Below are 24,121 nucleotides of genomic sequence, written 5' to 3'. Positions count from 1 at the left end.
ACCAATATTTTGGGGGCTTTGTCTTCATTTACGAAAAAAATCTTTTAATGGTTCAAACAGGCGTATTACTCTTTCAACTCCTGGCAACAGTGATAACCAGCGAGTTTTCGAGTGACACATTACATTCATATATTCAGTTCCCACATAATCACAGAACTCCTTAAGCCTCTCTGTTCTAACAGTATATATGTAAAAGTGTGAGTGTACCTTCATGACGATAGTTTCAACATCACAGCTTAAACTGTCAGCAGATGTCTGCACGCAGGGCATCCTATGCCTTCAATGTTTTCATGCAATGTTGCCTTTAATTTGGTAAATACGTTGCATTTGTCTTTTTAAACCACCAAAGTTTGTGTTGGTGCTGTCTCCACAAAATGTCACACATTTATTGTTCTCAAGATCAAACATTTCGATAGTATTCATACAAAATCTTGAAGTTTCGTCAGATGTTTATTAGGTACGGAATTCACTTTCGAAAGTTTGGTCTGAATTCCCTGATTAATATCGAAAAACTGAACAACAAACGGAAATATTTTAGTGGTCTTATGATTGCTGGCATCAGTGGATATCCCGTAGAAAGAAAACTTTCTGATGTGTTCAAGGCTTTCCTTTACACTCTGGGGAGCAATAACTCCTTTCACTAAGGCTGACACTTTATTTCTTGCTGAACTAAACTTTTTTGCAATGGAAGAATCATCAAACATAATGCTGTTAAGCTTATTAGCACAATCACTAGATCTATAAGTATGGTGATGTTTTACCGTGTGGTAGGCTAGTGTAAGCTCGGCTGCTCAAACTTTGGTCTCTTCACTTGACTGATGTTTCACAAAATAATTTTGTAGAGTTTTACTGCAGCTCGGTGCACTGTATCTGTTAATGTGTTTCTGTGACCTGATGTGATCAACTATGTCGGAACGTCCACCATGACTTATACTAATAAAACAGTTACATACGGAACACTCTGCTTCGTAATCAAAACGACCTTTCTTAGTGAAATTCCATTCCTTGGAATAACAGTCACTGAACTCGCAGGCACGTTTCAGCATCGCGTTTCACAGTACTGCAGCAATAATACCACTAATATGAAAAAAAACTATTGCAGTTTGTCTGACAAAACATAAACTACTACACCGTTCGGACAATGAGTGTGTGAGTAAGTGGCGCGGCAATCGGACGGTTTCATAGCTCTGTTACAATAATACAACTTAACTTGGCCAAAGTACCGCTCAAAGTAAATTATTGCCTGAGTGTATCAATACTGATACTGTAATTACCAGTAAGGGACAATGGAGGTTTTAGACAAATAAGCTAAAATATATTAATTTCTTGTGTTGTATTTCCTTTAATATAGTGAAATCCCAAAAATTTGAGAAAGATTCACGAAATGTATTTAAAAACTGAATTCCGGGACTTTTGAGCGTCCCGAAACAAATTTTCGGGACACCGGAACACAGGGATGAAAACCGGGACAATCCCGGTTTTCCGGGACGTTTTGTCACCCTACTCTAGATGGGATGGCATTGGATATCACGCATTTTGCTTTCCTATTGTTGGTACAGCACAATTCGTTTGTTGCCTTGCAGCAGTTTTGTGCCGTTTAGTTGGTGTACGTTTTGAAAAACAAATTTGGCCCATATATACTACTTTCATTTCCAAGCAAGTATTTTCATGTAAATTTAGTTCATGCTAATGACCTCCAGTGCAATAGTTACGTGAAACAAGTTTATTTATTTCATAATCTAGGTTAGCGCTGCTAACCACCGAGCAAATGGGATACAGCTTTCATTCAGTATGGCTAGGAGGTGCCTTAGTGATGGTGAAATACGAAAACTGCTTTTCGAGGACCTTCCATCAGACTCAGATAGTGAAATAAGTTTGTTAGAAGACTCTGACATTGATCCTACATATGAACCTGAATGTGATAATATTGTGTTATCATGTTCTGAAGAGAGTAGCAATGAATCAGATGATAATTTACCAGAAAGTAATCACTTGTGCGATAATAAACAACCTTGCATGGCTACAATTCCATCAAATGATGATTCGTCTGCCTCTGAATCAGCTTCTCTGTCCATGCCTAGACGTTAGAGATCACCAGTGGCTAAAGCAACGACATCTGTGACAGTTAATTCTTCACATATACAGCCAAACATCCCAAATCATTCTGGTACCTCTGATGGGTCTGGAAGTGTACCCATTGTTCAGGATGATCCTCCACAATGGAGCCAAAATTTCGGAGTTGAAGCACTGCCTAATTTTGTGGAAAAAATTGGCCCTACGGCTGTTTTTACAGAGATGTCAAATCCATCGCCACATAAAATATTTTGTGAATTTTTTACTGATGAAATGGTAAAACACATTACATTTCACACCAATTTGTACGCCACACAAAAAGGAAAGACTTTCATCCCAACTACTGAAGATGAGATAAGGGTTTTCTTAGGCATCAATTTATTTATGAGTGTTAAAAAATTACCAAGTTATCGAAATTATTGGTCTTCATCTCCGGATTTAAATGAGTCAAATATATGTGACTTGATGACTGTAAAACGATTCAGTTTTCTCCTCAGTCTTATTCATTCAAATGACTAATCGATTATGCCTAAAAGGGGACAGGCCAATTTTGACAAGCTTTTTAAAATAAGACCTCTTGTTGAAATGTTGAATAAAAGGTTTGCACAATGCTATCAGCCTCACCAAAAAGTAACAGTTGATGAGTCAATGGTGAAATTTAAATGCAGAAGCTCAATGAAGCAATACATGAGGGACAAGCCTGTGAAAAGAGGCTATAAAATATGGATGCTGTGTGATGAATCTGCATATAATTTGAAGTTCCAAATTTATACTGGAAGATTAGCTACAGAGAAGTCCGAACTGGGCCTGGGTGCACAGGTAGTAACAGATTTATGTGAAGAACCTTATGGCAAAAATCATATTGTTTTTATGGATAATTTCTTCAGATCTTGTAATCTTTTTTTCCTACTAAAAACCCAGAAAACATTTGCAGTTGGAACTGTGAATCCACACGTAAATTCCTCCCAAAACTGAAGGAAGATAAAAAGATGAAACGAGGAGACTTTGTCAGCAAAGTCAGCAATCATGGTGTAGCATTTTACAAGTGGATGGACAAACGAGCTGTGAATTTGATCTCTACTATGCATGATCCAAGTGACACCACAAGTGTAAATAGGAAGGAAAAAGATGGATCAACTACTGTAGTGGCATGTACCCGTGTATCGAGTGACTATAACAGGAGCATGAATTTTGTTGACAATTTTGACTGTCTAAAAGGAGATTATGGTTGTGATCGCAAAAGTAAAAAAATGGTGCCATAGGCTTTTTTTCCATTTTATTGATATGTGTGTAGTGAATGCGTTTATCATACACAAAGAAAATGAAATGGAAAAATTCACGAATAAAGACTTCCGAAGGAAATTGCACTAAGGACTGATTGTCAAGGCAATTGTCCATTGCAGTGGCCTAAATCAAAAAGGGAAGAGCGTAACTCTCAGTAAACATAAACCACACGTGGACAAACAAATCAGATTGGAAGGTAGTGCACATCAGCCAAACCAGGCCACCTCAAGAAGATGTGCAGTATGTAGCACACGTGCTGTTCCTGTTAGAACAGTGTGGATGTGTTCTTCATGTAATGTACCTCTTTGTCTACGAAAAGGCAAGACTTGCTTTCAAACATTTCATTCTCAATAATGATGTACTTTTGACTTGTTTGTGTAAATAATTTCCTAAGAAAACTGTCCAAAATTTTACCTCTCAAAATTTCTCAACAAATAAATAACTAATGAATATTATGGGCGGTGGTTAACAGAGGTAACCACAATTGAATTGACTGTAATTAGAAAAGTAAGCAAAATATTGTAAAATTGTATTAACATAAATTGTTTTGTTTGGTAAGAAGTTTTATAATTTTGACAAATCACATGTTTTCATTAAAAAAAATTCCCGCCTCTCTAAGAGTCAAAAAATATGTGGTTAACACTGATAACCTCTGCCCCTGAAAGAGTTAAAAGATCTTACATTATGCAATTAAAGAAACAAGACATCAGAGGATACTTCAAGAGCATCGGAATTTCGTAAACCACACTAAAATGCATAATTCGGCTTAAAGTGCACATTCGTATGTCCATATTCGGATGTAAATTTTCTTGGAGTACCAGGGCTGTATTATCTCAAGTTTGGTTCTTTATTATGGTATAATGCCACACATGCACTTGAAATGCAGCGAACAGTTGAAACCAGCCAAGAGTGTGAAATGAAACACTTCGTTTCAAATAAGTTGACTGCCTCAGCAGAAAAGATTAATAATAGTCAAATCTCTTTAACAAACCGACAAAAATAACTTCATTGTTCTGCAAGGCGATTAGTGCTTGACTGTCAGAGAAGTGGAAATAAAATCTGAAAGTAATAACATATTTTTGCCTTCCTTTACTAAGCGAACGTATTTTAATTCATTTGATAGCTCCCGGCCACAAAAATCCATTTCATCATCATTAAACGTGAGAGCAATAAAAGAAGACGAAACAACAAAATCACATAACTTAAACACAGGTCACGTGGAGACGACCCACCTCCCCACCACAACTCTGACTGCTCTGTGCTTCAGCTCCAGATTTACTATATTTCCGAACCGGGGCAATGTTAGGTAGTGGCGCCCAGCCACACTTCGGTAACCAGAAGCGGGAGAAGGTACTACGCATGCGCGACTAAATTGCGCATGCGAAAGAGCCCGCCCGCAGCTACTCAAACGACTCTAAACAGTTGTCACGGCACACTCATCGGAAGCAATTTGTCGTTATGAAGCATTGCACAGTCTTCCTAAGCCTTCGACACACTGTGCTGTTGGCAGACACTTGTATGAGTACTGTGTTTTGTTGTTGTATAAGGCGATTTCCTTTGCAACTAAAGTTTTTTTTCCGCTCATGTTTTGTTGTTGCAGTATTATTCTGCAGTAGCGGGATACAGTAATATCCTTTGTTAGAGTATTGGTTCTTACCAGTCAAAAATCACAAACATTTAACTGAAAACCAAAACAATGAAAAATTCCCGGAATTCTAAACAATTCCGGGGTTTTCCCGGTTTTCTCCCGAATGAAAAAATTCCCGGGTTTTTCCCGGATCTTCCGGGCCGTATACATCCCGTATTACGACTAACTGGCAAAGTAGCAGAAGCATGCATCTTAACAGATGCGACTGCTGCCGTCTTTCTGGACATAGAACGCGCCTTCGATAAGGTATTGTATGTGGGACTTCTCAGAAAATGCTAAAATGCAACTTCCCAACTGAAATAGTACAATTAATAGCTAATCTCATTGGAAATAGAAAAGTACGAGTTGTGGATCAAAAATCGCCCTATTTCACACGAAAAGCGGGAGTCCCTCAGCAATCCGTCATCTCCCCCTTTGTGTGTAAGATACATACAACTGACACCCAAAGACCCTCATGATGGAATGAAGACATAGCTCTGTACGTGGATGACATCACTTACTGTGTAATGCATCCACCTGCAGTGCAATCAATGAAAAAACCAACAGCTACATCAGCAAACTTGAAACCTGGCTCAGTAAATGGAGAATCCGACCAAAAGTCAACTTTTCCTGTTAGACACAGAAATCTTACTAATCGCCAGCAACAGGACCCCTGCCCCCTCAACCTCCACATTCAACTTGGGGGACAAGAAATTACTCCATGACCAAACGTCAAATATCTTGGAATCCATCTAGATGAACTCTTAAACTGGTAGACAAAAACGACTGAAAATAGTAAATGAGAAAAGAGTAAATTTTAATACTGCACGGTACACTTTTTTTGTTCGGCTTAAGATAGAAAAAAATGAGGGCTGAAAAAGCACGTAAGGCTACAGAAAATATCTTCACAAAAATACATGAACAGATTGGAATAAAAGACAAAGTTGCAGTTTCGTTATAATTTTACAATTGCTGAAATAGGCTAATCACCACCGTCCGTAATTCTCGAAAGTTTTGACTGCGCTGTGCGATGAAACAAAATTTAATTTCAGAAACATTCCAGATAAAATAACTAAAGCGGTTATTTTTGTCTTTTTTAAATCTTCTTTGCTGCATATAATACCAGACAGACCTTGTACATCAGGCCTGTTTCGACTATTAGACTTGATATCTTCTAGGGTGCTAAACAACCTTTCAGTTAATCCATTCGAAAAGGGCAAAGTAAAAAAAAATAATATACTGTTTCATGACGTTTTCATACTACTTGTCGCCACTCGCTTGTTTAATTTCAAGTACCTTACTCCAAAACTGATAAACATCGGTGTAATTCTTCATATTATCTAGGCATAAGTTTCTCCACACTTTATCCACGTCCGTTAAACTGTACTTAGGCCCTATGGTAACTAAAACAAAAACTAAATGGGAAAAAATAATTTTGTTTAACTATTAGCAATTAGGAAATATTCTTGATCATTTAGATTTTTTATATAACATTATTACTATATTTTGAATCATTTATTTAACAAATAAATCTTACATAATAATTGTACTGTAATTTCCCTTTAATTCTCTTCAGATTCAAAATTTAATCGAAACGCTAACGTAACCAAGAAATGTCTGCGTCCATTTTGAACAAATACGTTGATGATTGAGCAAGTGATCACGTTGGAACAACTGTGCTTTCTGTGCAGACTGCAGACAAGTTGTGGCAACTTGCAAGCATTTTGCTGGCTTTCGTCTTTGGCTTCTAACGTAACTGGTTACTGGAAAATGTATTCCCTAGAAATTTGATGTGTGTTTTACTTTATTAATAAGCCTGCTTCATAATCTCAAAAAAATCTGACTGGTCATTACGGAAAAAAATGTCAATTTGTCCCTATAAAGCATGCAATAATTGTGATTCTGTGAATTTGACGGAAAATGTTGCAAAATAAAAATTGTAGAGTATAAAATTTTGTTTTCAAAATGTAAATTTTATCTTTCCTGATGTTGCTTGTAGTTAAAAATGCAATAGTCGGATAATTTATGAAAAGAGACATTTCATTATCTGGTATTTTTGTCAGGTTCCTTGACTTCCATAAACAGTACTTGTAGATTTGCAGGTTTCATTTCATAAATTTTGTATTAAATTGGTCGAGTCACAAATATTACATGTTGCATGAAAACGAAATGAAGAGTTTGGTTCAGCTTGCGACTAGCCACTGGAAAACGTGGTCGTAATCGCTCGGTTACTTTTGTCACAGTTCCAAACGAGCATACCCTGTTTCAGACAGTTTCTCCGGCCACCCATCTTTTCCCATTTTGATGACTTTCACAATATGCTTCTCGAATTAGAAGTGCCAAAAGCACTTATTTTGAGGTGTAATTGAAGGAAATAAAATACTTAAGCGGTTGACTTCTTCGGTGCTCAGTAGCAATGAACTCGGCGTCTGCTACAATAGTAGATATTATAGTAACAATTTAATAATCAATTTAAAAGTAGCATTGAAATAAAAATCTTAAAATATACTACCAAAGTTCGCTGAGTTTAACTATGACAGGAAGCCGATGACTTCGCCTTTTGCCCCCCTAAAACCACAACCATCATCATCGTCATTATCATCATTAATTAGGAACCGCAGAATGCCACGAAAATGAAATCATGTTAACTATGGTGAAATACTTTAAATCTTTTTTCTTGTGTGATGCTATTTAGTTGATTCCGAAATTTAAACAACGATCTACAATGTTGCAGCATCAGCAAAGTGCTTTGTTTTGTCATTCTTGAGTGTCTACCATGTACGTTACTTCAATTTCAGCTCAAATGAAGGGTTTTTCCATGTCTGTACCCTCGGACAGATAATAATTGCGTTAGTCTACATACATGACGAGTGTATGTTCTCTGCAAAATTCATAATGAGTTAGCAACACTGAGATGTATGTGGGAAGAGGAAAAGGAGTGCCAAGTAGATTTGGCCACTGTTTTTATGTTTCGATACAGTGTCTCGATAAGTGGAACAGTTTCAGTGTTTCGAAACGGCTATGGTTCACTGTTTGGAAGCAGTGGTCTCTCATTCCGCCCTGTCTCTGATAATGGGACCAGATTCGATCTCGAGCCAGACACAGAAGCTGTATCGTTATTTCAAAATAACGCTTTTTCAATCCACTTGTGCTTGGAACCGACTAATTGCATCGAAACAGTGACGTTTCATTCCGCTCTGTCTCGGACGAGATTCAGGCTGGGTACAGATACTGAAATACATTCAACATACCATTTCATGAAAATACTTTCGGGAACGTCGAAATCTTTTTGATACACAATAGCATGAAGCTTAAGATTTCCGAAAATAAAGCTGCGTTTCTAATTGACTGCCCTATTCCGAAATGGCGTAATATCTTATTTATAAAACTAACCAAACAATAAATTATCGCATACTATTCACATTCAAAATAGTAAATGAGTGAAAATCATTCAGCTACACTACTCATCTTTTATAGCATACTCTTGCTTGTTCATGTACAGTAACCATATTAAAAAAAACGCAAGTAAACCTACAATATTTTGAATAAAAAAGACGTAGAGTGGCAGTTTTTAGACATATACCAAAAATGGATGTAGGTATAATTGCAAGCAATCTGCTTGACGGATAACTGATGGTGTAATGGTGAACGGAAAGGGCTGGGAAGCATGGTGAATTTATAGTAATGTTTCGAAACACCTTGAGGGACAAAAATTTCTTTCTGTTATATTTTGTTATTTATTCGAATTACGTGGCGTCATTTGTGAGTCTATAGTCAATGTGTCTATTCTCCACAATGATTCCTTTTGAGTGCATGGAAATTAGCAGGATGGGTATATTACCCATATTAGTGGAATGTGGAAATCCCAGTAGCGTATCCGTTGTTTCTGCAGTTTGCTCCCGACTCCAGTTCCGTTCGTGGTGGTTCTTCTGCTACGGCTTTACGAAGCCCGGTGTGGGATTATTTTATGAAGATGAATCCTGAGAAAATTAAGTGCAACTTGTGCTCGGCAGTGTTGTCGTTTACAAGTAGTTCAAGCTCCTGCTTACAACAGACATTTGTGACATGCATCCAACAGTTAATTTACGTGAAACTCGTTCGTAACCAGTTTTTATGAATCTGGGCGGTGACGAAGCCAGATCAACGTCCACAGCAACTGTTCAGGTATCTGCAGGTTCAGTTCTGGGTAGATGTGGTAGACAAACAAAGATTACTGGATTTGCACAAAGACCAGTGCCTTCATTTGAACAGGCCATAATACACGAACAGATTTTAAGACTTGTTGTTAAAGAATATCTACCGTTTAATGTAGTTGAGGGTGTAGAGTTTAGAAAAATGACTTATTTATTAAATGAAAACTGTGTACCCCCCAGCAGAAAAACCCTCTCTAACGGTTTACTCTCGTAAGTGTTCGACATCACACTAGTGCGAGTAAGATCTGCAGTACAAACTGCATCCTACATCTGTGAAAAATGAGAATTATATTGTAGGGACTGCTCAATTCATTGATGAAAACTGCAATCTGAAGTCATAATTGTTATCTAGTTTCAAATTCCATGACTAGCGTACAGCTGGAAAATATTTTCAGTGAATTACAAAATGTGATTTCAACTTCGGGTATTACCAATAAAATTATAGTTTGCACTACAGATACGACACCTAATATGGTGAAGGCAGTGATGCTGTACAAATGGTGGCATGTACGTTGTTTTGCACATACATTGAATATAATTGTGCTAATACCGTAAGACTTGAACCAATTACAGAGATATGGCCAAAAGTGAAGTCAACAGTGGAATTTTAAAAATGAGTCCTCAAGCATTTGAGGAATTACACAATATTCAGAAGCATATGGGCTTCTCTGATGGAATTCCAAGTATCAAATGTTTGACAGGCTTTTGAAAATCAAAGTGCCTTTGCAAAGGACCCTCACCATCCTCAGTGTGGATTCACAAACAAAACTGTCCGATGAAGACTGGTCAGTTATTGAAAAATCTTGTGAAATAGTATCTCCTTTTGAGCAAGTCACAACAGAAACTAGCAGCGGAAGAAATGTAACCGTCAAAAGTTGTTTTACTAAGCAAAAGGTTTACAAAGACATTGTCTGAAACTGAAAAACTCAGATTACAGCAGTGAAACCATTAATACAGTAATTTCCAAACTTGCGGATGGAATCTGTACCCGCCTCGTTCAAAAGTTTGCGGATAAAGCAACTGCTTGTGGAGCAACATTACTTCAGGGAAAATGGATTTCCAAAAACTGGGCATCGATTAAAAGAAACAAAAGATGCCATAATTAGCAAGTGTTGTTTAATACTACAAAAAACCCACTCAGTATTCTACAGACAATCCACCACCAGCCAAACCAGTTGTGGTGAGCATATTCAACTCTAGCAGAGGCAACATTTAGCAAGATTTTGATCTAGCTGTAGGAGGGTTGATCCAAAGTGTAGGCAATCCACTTGCTGCAAGTATAGTCAAGCTTGATAAATATATGAAGATGCCAGATCACAAGATCTATTGTTGTGGTGGAAAGAAAATCATGTGTTGTTTCCTCTGCTGTTTGAAATAATGAAATGGCGTCTTTGTATTATGGCCACCTCTGTTCTACGTGAGCGCATATTTTCACAGCAGGAGCAAAGAATGACAGACGATCCTGTCTTTCAAGTTAAAAAGTATCAAAACTGTTATTTCTAAACAACTTCGAATAGATACATTAGATCTATTCAGAAATGAAACAGTAAAATTTCAATTGATTTTGTTCTTCTCTGGGCAATGTGCACCGAATTTGTATTTGACTGTATTTTGGTTAGTCCTCTAAATCTTACATGTAGCTACCTTACAAGAACCTATTTGTTGCACACAGACGACACGTTTTTGCTCACCATTTAGTGAGTTTAATTTTTTGAGTAATTTATTTATGTGTTTGAGAATAATTATCTGATTTATGTATGTATATGTAATAAAATGATAATATATCTGCTTGCTGTGAGTAGTTGTGGGAACTCCGTATGCCTGTACATCAAACAAACTTCTTCAGCAAGAATTGTTAAGTGGTGTAGAGCCACATCTGCCATGATGTCGGTATCACAAAGGCATTACACTGTATAAATTGTTTTAAATTTTATTCTGGATTTTATACTCATGCCGATCTCTGCATTTGTTACCTTGAAATGTTTTAACGTGTTTTCCAGTTCTATCAAGTGTACATATTATGAGCTGTATCCAACTGACTTGTGAATGTTTGATGAGAAACTGCCATACTTGACTATTGAGTTATATGCTCCAGTCTGTTATGGTAATTTTTTGATCTATGTGCATCGGTCACTTTGCAGTCCTGCTCTTTGTGACAAACTATGGAAAATTTAACTGCGCGTAAGAAAAGTTTGAGTGGCACACTCACAAATGTTAATTCGGTGCCTCGCTTTCCAGAACGCTATGTCAATAAATTACATCTCATGATATGCCTTTTTAAGAGCACATACAGATTTTTACTTATAAAACATATCAAAATTAGGAGCTAGAATACAGGGAAACTAGTTTGGCAAAATCTGTTATGTCAAACATTAAAACTCTGTCCTCAGCCAATTGAAAAGTATGAAAGTCACATCACATAAGCAGCGCATTTGCTGGAAGGAATATGAAACTGCCAAGACACCTAAGTGAAAGTTTCATACTTTCTGCTATAAGATTGGCACTCTCACACCTCATTTGTGTTTATATGGAAATATTTATACAGTAAAAACTCAAAATGATATAATGTGCAGGGCTATACGATTACAGAACACCAACTACTTCACTGTTTCGAAAAAGCGTATCGAAACATTACAGTGCACTGCTTCATTAGTTTCGAAAGAGCTACGTGTTTTAGTTTGCCTATCTCTCGAGCCAAGGAAACATCACTTGTGCTGACGACATTACTTACTGCGTCGCAACAAGCTAACTTACAGTACTGTACAACGCAGGTATTGGCAGCAGTGCCAAAAGACAGCTCACAGAAAGTATAAAATATGCCAAATGGAACTGGTGCACTTGAACTCGCTATGAAGTTTCCAGACTGTTACATAACTAAACAGACTAATATTTCCATGGAATACTGCATGATATTTCCAAAATATTGAAAAACCTGATCATTTAAACTAGATTTTCCTTGCTTCGAGATTAACTGTAGTCCCTTATAGATTAGTCTGTTTTGCATTTTTTTAAATTGTGGAAACTACACTAATACAACAAAGGTCTTTTTTACCGCTGCAAGGAACAAGCTCCAACCGCTCGATTAGTCTGAACTTCTGAAGTACCGATTTGCACACTTCCTGATAAAGATTGATCAGGGTACGTCGTTCAAAAGGACAAAACCGGGGGCACACGCTGAGGCAAATCGTAACTGAACCACGTTTTTGCCACTCCCTCGTAGGAAACACTGACAATAACGTCCAGTAGATTGTGTAGTTCGTATTGGGCAGGAAGTCGTATCGCTTAAGACGTCCGGAGGATAAGGAGTAGTGTTTACTTGCTTGCTACCATCCCAGGGGTGTGCACGTCTCGTGATAAGCAGATGTAGTAGACATTAAACATGGATATGAGAAGTGCTCGTGTAAGCACATTGTAGACAATGCAATGAGTAAGGGGAAAATAATTACTAAAGAGCCTATCCGTTGGGTCGTACAGGGTGACAGCAATTGAAAACGCAAGAGAATCGGCTTGAAATTTTCCAATTAAAGAACATGGGGACTACCAGTCTGGTACGAAATGTACACGTACAGCAAACGATTATCGAGAGTTTTCGAAAACTGTAGAAACTGAGGTTCTCTAAAATAGTTTTCCAATATGATCACTTCATCAATCACGAAAAGTATTTGGTTCTGAATAGACTAAGAGCTCAACGTTTTATTTTGTTGACACTTTAGCATTTACGATTAAACACTAATTTGAGCGATAAAAAAGAAAACAATTTCACATTTCCTAGCATGCAATTTATCTGTTTCTGTTCGATCAATGTAAGTAATGCTGCATCCACGAGCACTAAATTATAGGGGGGGAGGGGGGGGGGGGCAGGCGGACTCCTTGTTTGCTAAACTAGATGTAATTTTATCAGGCTTTTAATTTGTAAATGTTCTGAAACGTGAATTTTATGTATCGCAGTGTAGCGGAACTTGGCAGAACTGCTATATTTTTAACCATCTGCTAAGTTTTATATACAATTACAAAATTTAACATGTGCATAGGCCTACCTTGTAAAGAAGTAAATCCAGACGCCAAATTACTCGTTCAAGCATCTGTCTAATTCACAAAAGAAGCAATCATATACGAGAATTACACCGCCACCAGTGCTACCTTCACAAAAACTTTGCCAATAATGTGCAGCAGTACTCATTCTTGCAGAGGAGCGAGGAGCTGTGGGGGATCAAAGGGATGTGTCATTGTCTCCTATTTATTAAATTCTGTATTTAAAATAGGTGCCGATAAATATTAAAATATTAATATTGCCAGTCAAGGGCCTTAGAAGTAGTTACTATTTTTAGTACGGGGAAAGAAGTCCGCCCGGCTTATTCTCTATCTGTGTGTGTGTGTGTGTGTGTGTGTGTGTTGGCCACTGCTAACAGTTCGCTAATGCTGTAAACAATCGGAAACAGACGACAGCCGAGAGCCGACCTTCAATGTTATTCTATGTTCCTTGCTTCAATGTTCCAAGTTGTGCCGACATGGGACGACATGGTATATTGTGTGAGGGGCAAACTATAGCTGGCAGTATTTGAAAAAGGCACAATAAAATTCAAACAGGACGATACCACTGCACCCACAATAAAAGGTCACCTCAAGTGGTTTTATGGGGAGGAATGTAGAAGCTTCCTGTCTTTCAAGGCAAAGTGTCGGTGCCACAGAAGCATCTCGTACAGAACCGGAAACTTACTTTCAACGCTACACAGTTCGAGCGAAAACTGAAGTACTTGGTTCCAATTTCTATACATCACAAAGATTGGCCGCATTGGAAGAAGGATGATTATGACGTACAGCGACTATTACCGAGTGGCTTCTATCGCGTAACGGGAAACTGCGTTGTCGACTACGATACATACAGTCTCGTCATGCACTTTATCTACCACTATTATATCGCTTTTGAGTTAAATAAATTGATAATTTTTAGATTAAGGACTAAATAAAAATTGGATTAGACTGTATGCTGTGGAACGGTGTTTAGAAAGCTTCAGAGGTAAATTTTTCCCTCCATGAACTTTTTCCCGGTTTCTTCCCACAGAATCCCGCAATTTCCCTGAAAAGGGACATTTTTAACCAAGGTGGAAACGCTGGTATAAAACCACCCTCTGCAACTTCGTCCAGACGAGTGCTGAAAAGCAAAGATAGAAACGGTTCTCTTGGCCCTACTATTTCCGATAATTTACATAATTGGCGGGATAGAGAGATCACCAGTCGGAATTAAAACTTTTGATATAGAAAAGCAAACTTAAAAGTTGGAGTTACCAGTAGAAGAGTGCTAAAACGTTTATTAAAAACAGTTTATAATAAAAATGCTTAAGTAGTTCGCCCACAATCTTAATTAGAATGATTACACATTTCAAATAAAGACATCAATATTCAGTTTTTATTGACTGTATCTTGAACAGTTATAATACACACATGTAGGGGAGTGGACAAAAATGTGGAAACACCAAAACGTAACAAATTGCCTTGCCTAATACGGTGTAGGATAATTGATGGCATTCAAAACAACTTTCAGTAGTCTCTAAATGGAGAAATACAGATCCCGTATGGGAGGGAATCTTGTACCATTCTTCCTACAAAATAGTGGCGAAGTTCAGGTAACAATGATGGAAGTGGATAGAAATCATGCACGCTTATAACCACGCAATTGGGCGCCCCTAAAACACACACTCAGCAATCATCTCCCCTTCTCTCCAAAGAGACCAATAAAGCTCGGTAACTTTGTGATCTGATGACTGTGGGGACTAAGGGAGATACTACAAAACATCCTCGTACTCACAAAACGACCGGTGTGAATAGCGGTTCTGTTGTCTTGTGAAACAACATCACCGTAGAGGAACAAATATTGTACCATGGGATGGACCTGATCAGCCAAAATGGTCACACAGTCCTTACCAGCAATGCGACCTCACAGAATAACCATGGGCACCATAGAATTCCATGATATGGTTGGGCACCTCATCACCAGACCCATTCCATGTTTCACTTTTGGCAACTAGCAGTCTGCATCGTAAGCTTAGGACGGTGTACATCAGAAGTAAACTTGGGCAGAAGTTGGGAAACAATGTGAAACAGACCTATCCGACCAAATTCGTTTCCATTGCTCCATAGACCAGGTTTTATGGCTTGGTCACCACGTTTTCCTGTTATGGGCATGTGCATCATTGACGTGTGGTCTTGGAATTCCAGCTTGCCTTGCTGTTCCCTGCTTATGGAGCTCCCTTTGTGCTGGTTTGCTGCTGACATGGTTTGCGGGTGTAACATTGGTCTTCAGTGACTTTTGCACTTTTTGCCCTCATATTTTTCGTCGTCGTCCTCTTCAATGTCCATCCTCCACAGTCACTCAACACACATTTTTCTCCACATTGACTTAGTGGATGATGTTTTTCTGCTTTCCCTGTATGCGGTATAAATCTCAGATATGGTGCCTCTTGAAGCACTAAACACTTTGGCTGACTGTTACGGGAACACCCACCATATAAGCACCAGCCGTTTGCCCAAGTTCAAAGTCACAAAGGTCCAATGTAATGCATTCACAACTACACAGAACATTGTTCTGAATGCAACTGACACTTGCAACGTACTGAGGACATTGCACAAATGACGTCTGTGGTAAAGTACAACAGTGCAACCTGCAAGTTTGCCTAGCATCATGTTTGTGTGTTCAGGCATACATTTCTCATAGTGTTTCTGTATTTTTGTCCAACCATTGTAGAAGGGACATCAGTTTTGCAGATAATAGTCCCCTCTTTCCAAAGCTGCCATCAGAATTTATGGATGTTTCATTTAATTTAAATTATGGATGAAAAAATAGGATCATATATTTAAGTCAATACTGTAACCAAGCAAAAAAAAAAAAAAAAAAAAAAAATCTCATGGGCTAAGTAGTGTTTACAAGACGTGTCCACACTAAACACCAGATAGTGCCATCCTGTTTGTGTAGCGGTCTTGGGTAATTAATGAGGCTGACTTTAATAAGCATCTGGTTCGATTGAATCTCATTAGCTACTTAAGTATACAAATAAACATATAGTTAGTTCATTGGATGTGTCCATGATGTTTGCTTTTATATGGTTGGCTAGCCTTTGTTGTAGATAAATTATTACAGTTGTTATTAAAGATATTATGAATGTCCATTACAGATACCTTCTTGTCTCAATAACTAATGAAATATATCCTTTGCGTTGCCAGTCTACATGTCATCTGAATCGTCTTACTCTACTCTCAAAAGCTGATGGATCATACTCCACTGAAAGGTTTGTGGTTTATGTTACATGTCCACAAATGTGTACAAAACTTCAGTGGTGAATGTTATGTAATGTCCAGACCCATGTGAATCTGGTAGGACCACGTGCTCTAGCCGGCATCCATCCTACACTGCACCGCACCTCCCTGGCCTCTTGGCAAGTGTCTGAACCGCATGCCGGCAAGCGGCCGCACCTACAGCGCCCTCTTCGACTGCTCGCCCTACCAGAAAACCACCTACAGTCTTACAGTGTAAGCTTTCACGGCTGGTACTGCTGTCACTTAAAACTTCCGGGCTATTAGGCCGTGGTTGATGTATAAAACTTTCTCCTAATGTTTCCTCTCTGACTGTGGGAGACAAATGGTGAACAGCAACCAAAACTCGAGGGAGCGCTGTTATATAGGAAGTGCAGAGGGCATCACAGTCTATAATACACTACTGGCCATTAAAATTGCTACACCACGAAGATGGAGTGCTACAGACGCGAAATTTAACTGACAGGAAGAAGATGCTGTGATATGCAAATGATTAGCTTTTCAGAGCATTCACACATGGTTGGCGCCGGTGGCGACACCTACAACGTGCTGACATGAGCAACGTTTCCAACCGATTTCTCACACACAAACAGCAGTTGACCGGCGTTGCCTGGTGAAACGTTGTTGTGATGCCTCGTGTAACGAGGAGAAATGCGTAACATCACGTTTCCGAGTTTGATAAAGGTCGGATTGTAGCCTATCGCGATTGCGGTTTATCGTATCGCGACATTGCTGCTCGCGTTGGTCGAGATCCAATGACTGTTAGCAGAATATGGAATCCGTGGGTTCAGGAGGGTAATACGGAACACCGTGCTGGATCCCAACGGCCTCGTATCACTAGCAGTCGAGATGACAGGCATCTTATCTGCATGGCTGTAACGGATCGTGCAGCCACGTCTCGATCCATGAGTCAACAGATGGAGACGTTTGCAAGACGACAACCATCTGCACGAACAGTTCGACGACGTTTGCAGCAGCATGGACTATCAGCTCGGTGACCATGGCTGCGGTTACCCTTGACGCTGCATCACAGACAGGACCGCCTGCGATGGTGTACTGAACGACAAACCTGGGTGCATGAATGGCGAAACGTTATTTTTTCGGATGAATCCAGGTTCTATTTACAGCATCATGATGGTCGCGTCCGTGTTTGGCGACATCTCTTTGAACACACATTGGAAGTGTGTATTCGTCTTCGCCATACTGGCGTATCACCTGTCGTGATGGTATGAGGTGCCATTGGTTACACGTCTCGGTCACCTCTTGTTCGCACTGACGGCACTTTGAACAGTGGACGTTACATTTCAGATGTGTTACGACCCGTGGTTCTACCCTTCATTCGATCCCTGCGTAAACCCTACATTTCAGCAGGATAATGCACGACCGCATGTACAGGCCTTTCTGGAGAGAGAAAATGTTCGACTGCTGCCCTGGCCAGCACATTCTCCAGATCTCTCACCAATTGAAAAGTCTGGTCAATGGTGGCCGAGCCACTGGCTCACCACAATACGCCAGTCACTACTCTTGATGAACTGTGGTATCGTGTTGAAGCTGCATGGGCAGTTGTACCTGTACACGCCATCCAAGCTCTGTTTGACTCAATGCCCAGACGTATCAAGGCCGTTATTACGGCCAGATGTGGTTGTTCTGGGTACAGATATCTCAGGATCTATGCACCGAAATTGCGTGAAAATGTAATCACATGTCAGTTCTAGTATAGTATATTTGTCCAATGAATACCTGTTTGTTGTTGTTGTTGTGGTCTTCAGTCCTGAGACTGGTTTGATGCAGCTCTCCATGCTACTCTATCCTGTGCAAGCTTCTTCATCTCCCAAGAGTTATATTGTCGGCATTGTGGGTTGGGGAACTTCCTCCAAAAGACTGGTTATTGGAAGCGTTGGATCAAGGAAGGGATTTGTCAGGGAAGCCGAACTAAAATTTTGGGCTAATTCAACGAAAGGTGACTACCATGGTCAGATGAATTCAGAAAATTTTGAAAGGTGGTTTTCAAGCATGGTACTCCCGAAACTTCCTCCGAAGTCGGTAATTGTGATGGACAACGGTCCATACCATAACAGGTATGACACCAAAGTGAGGATTTTGGAATGACTTCAAAATAGGCGTGTCACCTGTAATGAGAGCATGAGAAAGCAGGTTCTGTTCGCTTTAATACAAGAGCATAAACCTGCTAAAAAAACATGTTATTGACGAAATGGCGAAAGAGAAAGGCCACATGGTTGTACGCTTGCCTCCTTACAATTGTGATCTGAGTGCGGTAGAACTGACATGGGCGAAATTAAAACGGTTGTTTAGGGAGCGCAACATTTCAGGGGACATATCGAAAGTTAACCTTTTTGCGACAGCAAGTGAATCCCTTTTGTCTGTAACTGCCGATGACTGGGAAGGGTACTGCAGGAAGGTCCAACAACTAGAAGAAGAATATTGGAGGCGTGATGGTCGTGTTGAACTAGCAATAGACATCATTAACACTGCCGCAACGGACAATAGCGACGAACATGAAGCACACACAGAAGAAAGAGTACAATGAAAGTGATTCTGAGTGATGTATTTGAGGGTACAATACAGCGTAACAATTGTCAATAAATTTTCCAAATTTATTGCTTCTCTTTTTATTGCCACAATGTAAGTTTTTCTGCTGGTTCTGTATAATGCCAAATTGTCCAAGAGAGTTGTTACGAAATTAGTAGCAATCATTCAATATGGAACTTTCGATTTCACTTCATAACGGCCAACCGTCGAAATTGCAATATTGGGTTTTACACATAAATAATTTCACGTATCCTGCAATCTTTTATTATGCCGCTGTCCGCTTTTGCGCTAGTATATGCGCAGCATTAACAGTTGCTGCTGCGTCTAATAGATGGCATTGTGTATACCGCTTGGAGCACAACTTTTATGTGGACGCCAGAATGTTGCCAGCACTGTGTAACGTTAGCGCGACTTATTACCTTGCCAATATACTGTGTGCCGGTGGGCGGAGCGTACCTCCTCTATACCCTGCACCCCCCTCCCCCCCCCAATAAGAATTAGCTCTTCTCTTTGTGAACAAGCAGTACTGTTTGGGTACTTTGTGTCGTTAGCTGTTGTGGAGTTATTTTGCTGCCCAAAGGTCGGCTGCGATACAGCGTAGGTATGGCATTGTTGCCGCGCGTCGGCCACTGCTGCGTCTGACTCGGCATAGGGCCTTGCGATCGTGAATTGTAATTCGCTCGTGCGTTGAAATTTGTTTTGGAAATTTCTTTTAAATCGTTTGTTTTTTTCGTTACCTTTACCGTACTCGTTACCTCTGGATATGTAATTTTTGCTGTTGTGTGTACCAACCTTGCTGTGTGTTTAAATCACGTTTTGCTGACCGATTTACATAATTATGTTGTTGTGCGTGATTTTCTATTGCTCTATTGGGTACAGGTCTTTCCTCATAGATTAAGTCGATAGAATCTAGTACTGAAAAAAATATTCAGTGCCATGCTCTGGCGTTGTGACTAATTTTTCTCTAATATGCGATGGAAAACGGCTTTTAAAATGTTTTTAACACTTCTACCTGTGCTATTGGGTTCGTCCAGTAGCGTGTCTTGTTCAGGTATTTTTCAAAGTATCCACGTACACTACTGTATTTGCAATTGAATGGTGCAGCGTTGAAAACCTCGCGTCTGAGTCTTTCTTACACTGCCTCAGACCAGTATTTGTCGAGCAAAGCTCGTTCAAGATGGATATAAGTTCTGCAACGTTCGGCCACTTCAGCTGCCCATAACAGCACACCACTTCGCGTATATCGCATGGCAAATCTGATGTTCTGTGCTTCCGTCCAGTTGCGTGGAAATACACGACGAAAAGCACTAATAAATACTACGGCATTCATTCTTTTACCTTCGGTAGTGAATGTAGGAAATTGTCGATGTCTCAGCAAACCTTCGTCTGCAAAAATAGTTGATAGACTCGTGGCATTTTCGATCGTATTTATGTTGTTATTGTAGTTACCTGTAATTCCTGCTGGTAATTGTTCAGGTATTGGTGTAGTGGGTATGTTTACGTTTTGCTATCTATAACTGTCACCGGTACCTGCTGTGGGTTCAAATGGCTCTGAGCACTATGGGACTTAACATCTCAGGTCAACAGCCCCCTAGAACTTAGAACTACTTAAACCTAACTAACCTAAGGACATCACACACATCCATGCCCGAGGCAGGATTCGAACCTGCGACCGTAGCGGTCGCGCTGTTCCAGTCTGTAGCGCCTAGCTCGATCACACCGGCCGGCATCTTGTGTTCAAATTATCAATCTTGGTATTCATATTTTGTTTCATATCGCTGAGATCAGTGTTAATGTTATATAATAACTGCCATAGCAGTGTGTCAGTTTTATTACCCTGGCTGCTGCCAGGCGTACTTCCAAAGTTAATGTTTGTGTTGTGACCAAGTGGTGTTTGTAACGTGTTGTCAAGATTCATATTTCGATCACTCTCCAACGTTTCATTCATGAGCAGTATGTCGCCCTGGGAGATGCGTGACATTGTCTCGTCGGTTGTAAACATTGTGTCGTCAAAGTTATTCTGTTGTGGAGCGTCGCCATCATTTGTCACTCCTGCGACACTCATCTCTCATCTACCATACTTAAAATTTCTGCAATAGGCATGCATGGCGCCTGATCTTCAATTGTTCGATCTCGCAGTTCTACGCCATCTTGGCTGATTGCGTTTTCACTATCGCTATCAATAATGGGCGTATATTTTTCGGCCATGTAACATGAATTTACAAAAAAATAGAAAATTCACAAAATTTTAAAAATTTCACACGTTAATTATTACACTTGATAAATGTTAATTACGTAATGTCAAAGCCTGGTTTATGTCTATTATGATGCGCAAACTATTGTGTCACAAATCTTTGTTTTACTAACAATATGAATCACACTGTAACAATAGTTAATAAACACTACTCACGACCTGTGCCCAGAAGTCCTGTCACGGTCGCCAGTTGTGATATACAAAAAAAAAAAGATGTAATTGTGCTTATCTTAATTTTTTTTTGACGATCTGATTTCGCTGACCTAGTTGAAGCTGCAGGCAGCAGAGCACTCCGGGAACATCGGCGCTTGTAATAATCACGAAAATTCTCTTCCTGTAATTTTCCTCTTCACTTACTTCAATAAAAATACTTGATACTGTTTTTCCATATAATGTTATTCAAGCACACATATGATACATAGAACTCACAATACTTCATATCTAAAGTCGCACATCTTCACCATTCTTCTACATACGAGAGTGTGTGTAAAATTGAAGAAGGAAAAAAAAACTGTACAATAGTTGACTGTTTTGTTTCGTTCATTTGTGTGCGCCTTACCGCGCGCCTTCATAATTAACGTCTTTGCCAACCCTCTGGTTACTCAGTGCTTCAATTTTTGTTTTTTAATAAATCTTAATTTTACGGCATCCTGGGGCCTTCATCATGTACTTATACATACAATATCTCACTATCAACAATACCCAGAAGTCCAGTAAGATCAAGAGCCCATATTGTGCTAAAACAACCACTTACTCAATTAAAATGTTAACATGGACTGTTATGTGATGTTACATTCTACATTCTTCTTATTAGAATTTTCAGGTCCAGGTTTCTTTACGGATGCAGCCAGGAGTTGTCATATTGTCTGCTCTGATATATTTTTACACAGTCTGACTTGGTTAGTTTTAGGACTATGTGGAATGTAATACGAAATATTTACAACTGGAAGACTTGGAAATCAAATGGGATATTTCAGTGCAAATCTGCAGGTTTTATACTGCCCAGAATGTAGCCACAGTTGGATTTCTTGTCATCAGTTGAAACTTTGATTGTCATTGAACACAGACACACGTCCGTGAATGTTTTTATAAGCCGGCCAGAGTGGCCCAGCGGTTCTAGGCACTTCAGTCTGGAACCGCACGAACGCTGCGGTCGCAGGTTCAAATCCTGCCTTGGGCATGGATGTGTGTGATGTCCTTAGGTTAGTTAGGTTTAAGTAGTTCTAAGTTCTAGCGGACTCATGACCTCAGAAGTTAAGTCCCATAGTGCTCAGAGCCCTTTTTTTTTGTTCTTATAAACTGGTCACAACAGAAACACCACGAACCCAATACTTATTAGATGCTAATGGAAAATGGAAAAGATTCATACTGTATTGAGCTAGACTATCAGTATCACACAGTTTGATGGAATACTGATGCCAAGACCCAGTTGATGGATGACAATTGCCATGTATTTGATTGTATTTAGTGTCCAATATGATGACCAATCTTACTGCAGTCCATTTCTGGCACCCTAATCTCAATGTGTTGATACTCATGCATTAGTTAACATGATTCAAATAAGGGCAACACACTGCAAGAATGAGCCTGCATCCTACTGTTCAATGGTGTGATTCTTCAAAACATTGTGAAAATGTGTCTTTGTTTCATACTCTGTGACTACTTGTTTTCAGTATGGATGATCAAACATACTTGATATATTTTCTTTATAGAAGTAGTTTATTTTTAATTGTTTATAAATTCTATGGAGATTAATAAAAATCACACACAGGGTGTGTCTTCTAAGAGTCATTAGGTACATTCTCTGGTGTTTTGGCAGATATTTGGAGTTTCTGTGACGTAGAACTGGAAAGTCCTCCGATGTATAACTAGAAACAGCCCAAACAAATATTGATCATCACGCCTTTCCTATGACACCCAGTGTTGACAGAAAGCATATTTAAAGCTGAATTTTACATGCTCTTTTGATAATAGCAGTCTAACGTTAGTCGAGGGCAATAGTCATTCAATCATTATGTATTCACAGGGTAATAAAAAATGAAGAATAACAAGTACTCCAGCATTCGCCCTGGCCTGCGCTGTCTGGTACTGTCTGCAGCACTACTGGTTTACTGCTGGAATACTGGTTATTCTTCGCATTTTACTGTCCCTCTGAAGGCGTAATGCTAACATGAGTATCGCACTACACTGATCTGGAATCACTCTATTGGATGGGAAAGTAAAATTCCACCTTAAAAATAATTTTATTTGTAACAGCAAAACAAACCGACTCTTTCTGTCGACACTGGGCATTATGTGACTGAAATGATGAGCAGTATTTTTTTGGGCTGATTCAAACTGCACATTGCAAAAACGAAATTGGAAATATTTGCCACAACAACAGAGAAGGTGCGGCTAACAACTCTTAGAAGAAACACTCAGTATATATGATGACCGAAAATGAAGTACTATTAATTTACCCTTTTACTTATTTTTCACAGTGGGATCAATGGATGTGCTTTGAGGTGATAGGGTCAAAACTGGTATGAAGAGCACAGTAATATTTTTTGTTGTGTTAACAGATCCATATAAGTTTTTATGTGCTGTTAAACGGTAGTTTTAATTATGTGACTGTAAATTACATTTTGAAAAAAAGAAAAGAAAACAAAGTGCAACCGTACTAATGCAGTACAAAGTATGTGGGTGATATATATTGAATTAAATGTTTTGGTGTCCGGCTAGACTTGAGGCTGAATATATTCTGAAAGTAATAATGAAAAAGCCGAAATAGACAATGTTAGTGTCAATAGCAACAGATCCATTAGTTTTTAAAGTACATGATTACTGGACATA

The 24,121-nt window shown here is 39.2% G+C and overlaps 1 protein-coding gene across 1 annotated transcript in view; it reads left to right on the top strand.

Moving 5' to 3' along the window:
• The window catches only part of LOC124612769 (cytosolic non-specific dipeptidase), a 165,609-nt gene that overhangs the window by 69,791 nt on the left and 71,697 nt on the right, over positions 1–24,121 (top strand). The window lies entirely within an intron of this gene.

The sequence above is a fragment of the Schistocerca americana genome, chromosome 4 (genome assembly GCF_021461395.2).
Source record: "Schistocerca americana isolate TAMUIC-IGC-003095 chromosome 4, iqSchAmer2.1, whole genome shotgun sequence".
Classification (NCBI taxonomy): Eukaryota; Metazoa; Arthropoda; class Insecta; order Orthoptera; family Acrididae; genus Schistocerca; species Schistocerca americana.
The sequence above is the reverse complement of the archived record's forward strand: the minus strand, read 5'-3'. Positions and strand labels throughout refer to the sequence as shown.